At 33.6% G+C, this 8,151-nt stretch overlaps 1 long non-coding RNA gene across 1 annotated transcript; it reads left to right on the forward strand.

Annotated features, from left to right (window-relative positions):
- The first annotated feature begins 2,809 nt into the window (after window positions 1–2,809).
- Window positions 2,810–3,865, forward strand: LOC134705115 (uncharacterized). Its single transcript, XR_010105484.1, has 2 exons — window positions 2,810–2,884; window positions 3,404–3,865. It is a non-coding gene; the product is annotated as an uncharacterized LOC134705115 (long non-coding RNA).
- Window positions 3,866–8,151: the final 4,286 nt, after the last annotated feature.

Below are 8,151 nucleotides of genomic sequence, written 5' to 3' on the forward strand. Positions count from 1 at the left end.
CCTGGAACTTTTATAATATAGCAAATACTCCTGGAACTTTAATTATATAAACATTGTCCATACTAATCATGCTAATATTCCAAAGAACTTTTAGCATATGACAAAAGTTCCATTGGGAACTTTCCTTATGTAATATTTTATCCTTTGAGAAGGAAATTTTCTTATAGCATTGGATAAAATATTATATAAGGAAAGTTCCCAATGGAACTTTTGTTATATGCTAAAAGTTCTTTAGAAAAAATATTATGGGGGAACTTATATTCTGTCACAACCTGCATATGGGATATAAATTTCCGAACTTATTCGGTATTAAAGAGCATGCAGGAACTAATCAGACTTTGAAAAGCATCATCAGTGTCTTAGCAGAAAGTGGATTAATCAAGGATATATCGAAGAACTTCTCGTCATTTTCCTAATGCCCGCGTCAAACTGTCCCGATTTTTATATACGATGGACACCCGAATGCAAAAATTGTAAGTTCGTACGAAGTTGGTCCCGATCTCGTTAAAATACCAAAAAGTGACCGAAGCAAGTGCGATGAAAAACGAAGTCTATACGATGGTGCCGAAATTATATACGATAGCAAACGATGGACATACGAAGGATGACCAAAGACGGATATTTCTGCTTCGTATCTCAGCCGAATCCTACATGATGGATTACGATGATGGCGCGATGGTCATACGATGTCTAAAAGACGTCGTGTACAGCTTACGATTTAATTTTGATAAACATGCAGCAAAAAAAAGACGTATATTCCTCAATCCATGAACATTTGATAAATATGAGTTATTTCAGAATAAAAAATCCATAATTTTTTAGGATACTTATAAAATACAGGAATTATCGATTATTTACCAAAAAATAATTTGTGTTTATCTTTTATAACAAAAAAGTTATGTCTTTCTTTCGAAAAAGAAATTACGGCCACAAATCTGAATTTTGAGCAAATATACAAACTTTCGACCTTATTTTACTCAAAAAGTAGCACATGAAAGTATATTTTTGATCACATATTTGATTTAATCAGTTAAAAAAAAGCCTATATGCAAATTTTCACGAACTTGTAAATACAGGATCAAAACTGTATCGTATGCCCTTAAATTATATGCCGAAGGCATCACGCGTTTTAAATTGTTTAATCAATATTGAATATATATTATATTGTGCATGTGTCATATAGAAATATAGTGTCCATAATTGTCCCCAATGTGTTACATACGAGGGAATACCACGCTCCGCATTGTCTTGTTTGAACTGTAAAATGTGTGCACTAGTCTGAATAACCCATGTTTACTGATCTATCTTAAAGGTAAGGTCATGGGTTCGTTGATCCCTTTTATTAAAAAACGAGCTCTTTCCAGGGGAATATCATAATAATATAGACAAGAGGAAGGATGTGGGGAACGCAACAAATGTGGCAAAATATGACAAATAGAAAACAAAATGGTTATGGAGTAAACATTCGTGTGACAACAACTCCGACGATACATAAAAAATCAAAATAATGAAGAAAAAGTTGGTTTCCCTATATACGTGTACCTGCAGTGTAGGTGTACGAGGCGCGTTTATGATTTTCATTATGTTACTTGATATGACAAATTGACAAAAAATAATATTTCACTTGTAAAAGTAAATCCTGAGGCTGTAATATCTGCTCTTCTTGTTCCATTTGAATTAATAGAAACAACGCTGTCGCCTTTCTTGTTCTCATAGAATCATGTTTTGTGAACGTCTTTCTAAACTGTCGTATTAGACTGACCAGTGCATATCGCGCATGGCACTTTAAATGTATTTTAGCGCGAACATTAACTTACATTTAGCTGGATTTAGTGCCGTCGTAGTTCCATCTTGTCGCCTTCGTACTTTTATTCGATGGCAACACGACGGGATTACGAGGTCTTCACGAAGTCGTTTTGCCATCGTAAGACCTTCGGGTAGCTTCGTGATTCATTCGTGAAGACATCGTAATGTCAAAACTGCCCGATTGAAACGATGGAAACACGAATGCAATACGATGTTCAAAGATGCATTCCCGGTGACATTACGAAGGTGAGGACGGTGATACGAACTCAATACGAACCATCAACATCGGACGCACCTTCGGGGATTTTTTAACATGTTACGCTGGGGTCACACATTCACGATTTTTGCTGCCGTCCTTGACAGGACCATTCCCGATTAAAATTTGTCAAAAGTCTGATCAAGATCCTGTGAATCGTGGATGGAAATTCAAACTTTAATTAAAATTTGTAAAACAAATAATTTAATCAAGACAACAATCAGATATTGTTCAGGAAGCGCCGATATCCAAAGCGAATTTATCCCGATAATCCCGTTCTCAATCCGCTTCTAATCCAATTTGTATCTTTCGCCAGGTAAATTTCGACCGAGCCTGTTACGACTGCGTCCCGATTCTACTGAATGTAATTCGACAGAGATCAGACAGTGAACCGACGCTGACGAAAGTAATCCGTTCGAAAATAGTCAGACGTTACGCACGATACTGGTGTCACTTCTTACTTTGACGTGTATTAACATTTGGATGGCGAATATGGACTTCAGTTAGTAAAACAAAACTGTATCATTATATACCAAAATATTCCGTTTTAATTGTATTTTATCATTATTAAATTAGATATTCGTTTTATAAAATGTGTGTTTGTCAATCCGCCTGTTTAAACCAAAATTGTTATGAAAATAACTTGTAAGATGTAACAAAATTTTACCGTAATCACTCTAGTAATCTCTTAAAAATATTTCAAACATTGCATAATTCGGCCAAATTTCACTCAGTAACGTCATAACTAACAAATTAATTGTGACGTCTTTTTTGGCGAAAAAGTCATGTCAATAGGCAAAATGGTGGCGGAAAACAATAAAGGTAAGCATTGTAATCATTTGATTTTAACGTCACTAGATTTTTCTTCTCTAAATAATTGCAATATTTTAAATGACTAACACTATTTAAAAATATAGGAAGACGGCTCGTAAACTATACTTCAACGTATAAAAGTTTGCTCAAAATCGTGTTTGTTTTGAAAACCAAACAAGCCATATTTCTCAGTCTTACAAAATGTCCCCTTATTCTACATTCAACGTTTCCTTACACATTTTCTTAGATTGTGTCATCTCAGTTCAGAATGCGAAGCTTTCACACTTTGTACTTTATGCTTAGCAGATTGCTCATGGATTAGGCTTTAAAATAGTACCCATTGTATTGGTATAGCCGTTTAGTTAATTAATAATATTTCTAACTTTCTGAGACTTACAAAATGTCACCTACGTCTTTTTTCGTATTTCAACGTAAATTATCTTTTTTTAACGTCACCTTTCTTATGCGTCAATTCGACGTATTTAATTTGCGATGTGTTTTAAATTAAAGATATTTTTGCAACTGTAGGTTCCATCATGAAATCAAAAGGTAAAATTGACAAAATAAAAATGTATAGAGAAAGGAAAAAACAACAAAAAAGTGAGAGAAATAAATTATACTACGAAATGAAACAAAATGAGAGAATAAAAGAATACAAAAATTCCATAGCTGCTGTAAAAAGGACTTTTATCTAATGAAGGCAGGATCATGTCAAGAAAACTGAAAAGTTCGGAAACTGACGATTGGCAGGGTCAGTACCCAGAAGGAACTACCGTTATTCGTGGATTATATTACAGAAAAACAGGACCTTTATCGTACAGTTTAATTAAACGTAAAAATGTAATTGTGAGTGTCAAATCTGTCTTATATGTAACAAATGATATTTTGACGGACTCCGTAATTGATTTGTCCTTGGCCATTCACGAAGAAATAATTGGACTGGCAGAGCAAAGCAGTTTATAACAGACTATTCGGAATAAAATTGAACGAGTTATTTTGTCTTTGAATTGCTCTTATATTTTGTATATTTCTTAAAAAGTAAACAAACAAACATTAAAAAAAGACATACTAAAGAAACAATTAACGTAAACTGAAAGGGAAATAAACAAAACAAACATACAATCGAATTAAAAAACATCAAATTCAGTCTTTCAATGCCGTCGTTTTTCAACGTTTCATTTTTCCATGTAGAAAACGTCGTAATTCGACGTTACGTTTGGTGACACCAGCTGGCTGCCGTTTCATAAAGCAATCGCTAATAACGACTAACGTAGATTTTGGCGTGTAACTAACGACTACATAACGATTACGTTTACGTGCGTTTCATGAAGCATACGTTGACGAATCGTTAGATTTTTCGATCGCTATACAATCGCTATTTATTTTTAGAACGGGAATCCTAGGATTTCGCACTCTCTATCGTTGGAGAAAAATATGCTTGTAAACGACGGAGAGTAAGAGTCTTAATCCAATAAAGCCAAAGTAATAATTGTTCCTCCAAAACGGTAGACTTACTAAAATTGTTAAGTAAAAGAATATTATCCATGCAAGTCCTATATTAGTAGATATCCTACCGTAGTCTAAGATCGTTCATCTTGTCAGTTCGTTAGGTATTTGTGTTTGAACTTAACACACGGGGAAACTCCGCATTGATGTCACTACGGTACTTCTGGCGTAGAAAAACAGTGCAAAATACGTTTTTCTGCACTTTTGAATAAAAAAACATTTCTAAAGGTAAGTTTTCATTGTTGTTCTCAATTATTGCCAAAAAAATGCCAATTTTCTAATGCCCGTTTCAATCCCAACTTCCGAATATTTAAAAACATTCTAGAACTTCACAAAATCCCATTTCCGGCCTCCATTGCTTTGAGTACATTCCATTCAGCGTCATCAATCTTGTGGCAGGCAATATAGGTCAAGCAAAACGTATTTTTAGGAATTTAGAAATGACATGCTCCTTACCTCTTTCTCGATTTTCCCGCGAAAAAAGCTCAACCAAAATGAAAGGAAAACTATATGAAAAAACGATGCCCATGCCATAATTTTTAACAGGCATATAGAGTTGGTTAATAAGAAACCATTTACATTTATTTTTCATAGAATTTTCTTTTTATTCATTATAAAAAGATCGATATTCTGACCATCATGACTGTATGTAAAGATTCATACAAAATTCCCTTGATGTCAAAAGGGATGGCAAAAAAAGAGTTTTCCTGTTGAATAAAACCCAGAACTATTGCAAACTATTTTGAAGCAATATCCCAGAAAGAAATAACGTAATTGCTGTAGACTGAAAAATCCCCTAATTGACAGTAGAGCAATTTGATTGGATATAACGAACTGACATCACGTGATTTTGACGCCATTGAAATTTTAATGTAAACAAACAAGGTCAGAAGGTTCCGTATGGGACATCATTGTACATTTAGTTACTGACAAACAATTACGAGTTATCAAGCTTCCCAATGCATGGTTATAAAAAATTAAAGCTAAGTCTACAGAAAAAAAAAAGAAAAAAATAGCCTTAGTATAACGACTTATCATTACACCTGGATAAGTCTATTGTCACATCTCCGTTGAATGGTCTAAACAAACACACATTTTGGAAATAAATTCCCAAGCCAAAAGATCTCAGTATTAATTTTAGTACAACTTTTATCTTCAGGTATGTTATATCTTAGATGATGAACAAATGTAACCTCCGTGGAATGTAATCTCCGTTGACGTTTTGGTAAAGAGTGCTTTCTATCACGTCCGCAATTTTATCGAGTATGGCATGCCGAATAAACAAATACAAGTTAATTATTACGAACGGCAAATATAAATAAATTTCAGAAACATTACATAATTTGTAATTTAGGCGACGTAAGAAGACACCATGTAACAATTTTTGAAATGCATAAAGGATACTATTTGTCAATTTGTATACACTTAAAAAAAATAAACGGCGAAAACTATTTTACTTTCTTCGTTTTAAATAATTTAAATATCTCGGATAATAAACAGAAGTTAAGATGGTATAAGGTATATTTCATCATACTTGATTTGTGATATGAGGTACTAGTACTGAGAAGCTGAAGGTTCAGTTTAATAACAGAGACAGTGCTGTTGGTTAGACGACATAACAACAATATGATATCTGATAGAATAAAAATTCGATCACTAAAATTAGGTTGTATTCGTTAGTACCCAAATATTCTGCGCTGAACGTAAACAGTGAACATAATTTCAAATTACGCTTCAGACGCATGAAATTTACTGTAACAAAGCTTTTTGAAGTCAATAGTAATCTTTGTCTGACCCCTGTCATGAATTGTTTTATCAGTGGTATAAAATGTAATCATTGCTGAATAATTAAAATACATGTATTATTCAAAAGAATCCGTTAGGCTATTTTATTTTATTTTTTCATTGTCAATTTTTGTTGGTACTTTTTTTTTAGAGGATGGGTCATTATTTTCTATTCTATAAATTATATGATATATCTTGGGTTATTTCAAATAAATATCTGATATTCAAACAGAAAAGAATGGATAATATTACTAATGTAAGATCATCAACGAGGAGATGCTATTTAGTAAGTCGATTTTAGTGGTCTCTTTTAAAATTGAAAAGTCGGTGAGATCAACATGCTACAAACAACCAACAAAGAGGGTTGCCTAATATGAATAGAAAATCTATGCTCGATCGCTTCAAGATCACTGCGACTTCAATATTTATTTTATCCCAGACCAATTCGACCAATACCCGATCCCTTCGCGACCACATTCGACCACTCTTCGATCTCTACTTCACCGTGCACGAGGACACATGACTGCTACACAATTCTCTAAAAGTGTGTGAAGATCTGATTAACTCTCATAACTCTGCTTCTGCTAAAATATATTGGCAACATTTTTTAACTGCACAAAAATTCCCCCATGTACAGTACGTGTCTTAACTTTTGCAAGTTGAGGTACCAGCGTGGTATACGTAGTCGTGGTGGAAGCGTAGTTGGGTCGTGGTGAGAACGTGGTGGTCGCAGTGAGGTCGTAGCGCAGTCTCTCCAAATAGAAACACGCTCTCGCTACAGCGACTTTTGCGATCTTACTAGGATCTTAGTGCGCTCTCACTACACTTTTACTACGAGCTGATTTTGCCACAACCGCACAACGATTGTTTTGAACATGTTCAAAGTTGGCCACGCTCATCACAATCTTGAAGACCTCACCACGACCGAGATACGACCTTGCTGCGGTCTAAACGATCGTACTACGATCATCGAATTTCGATTTTTTCACAGCTCGTAGTGCGATCGTGACCTAGTGGGACTGTGGTATTAAATTGAAGTATTTTTATAACATTTAACGTTATCAAATAATAGATTCATTTAATCCTTTGATATAACTTAGTTATTTTAGCATTACCCAAGCTTGTTAACTATTTTAATAGGATAGGTACTCATGTATTCTGTTATTGCTTTGTTCATGGTTTCAAGAGATTAAATGAGTCAATACACAAAACAAAATATTCACGTTTTATTAACATTTTCTTTTCTGGACATTGGTTCACGAATAAAGCACCTTGCATACAGTCAGTTTATAATATTTTAGACAATAAGAGTGTTAAAAAAATTATAAAATAAATATATAATTGTTCTTAAACACAAGTACATGTACAAATTAGAAGCATAATATGACCGGGAAATATCTATCAATATAATAAAAAAAAAAAAAGGAAAATAACTTTACTACTGCCCATATATCAAAAAAAAAAAATTTTAAGTTTTCTTGTCGCTAAATTTATTCTTCTTGTCGCTTCTTGTTACAATAAGAAAATACAGTACGATTTCAAATGAGACAACTGTCCACTCTAGACCAAATAACGTAAATGTTAGGTCACCGTACAGCCTTCAACAAATAAGCAAACAATAGATATGATATACAGGGAAAACGGCAACCAGTGCCTCACAGACTGTAGACTTTATATGTCGTTACCACAAGATAGTTATCTCGTTCTTTCATACATGTAGCCGCATAATGCCACCGTATTATCGAGATTCGATAAAGTTAGATAAACATGATAAATCTTCGAAATTTGTTTCAATGTTTTAACAAAAGAAAACTTTACTATTATGGGGAAAATGATGATTTTATTGTAAGTTCTTTTGACTTGTGTAGAACAGGTCTTGATACTGTTATTTGATTTCAAAACCGTTAGGTTTTTTTTCTATTTTGTTTTAGCTCCGATTCTGACTGAGACCTATGGTGATATAATGATAATTATATTATACTTGT

The sequence above is a fragment of the Mytilus trossulus genome, chromosome 2 (assembly GCF_036588685.1).
Source record: "Mytilus trossulus isolate FHL-02 chromosome 2, PNRI_Mtr1.1.1.hap1, whole genome shotgun sequence".
In the NCBI taxonomy this organism is placed as follows: Eukaryota; Metazoa; Mollusca; class Bivalvia; order Mytilida; family Mytilidae; genus Mytilus; species Mytilus trossulus.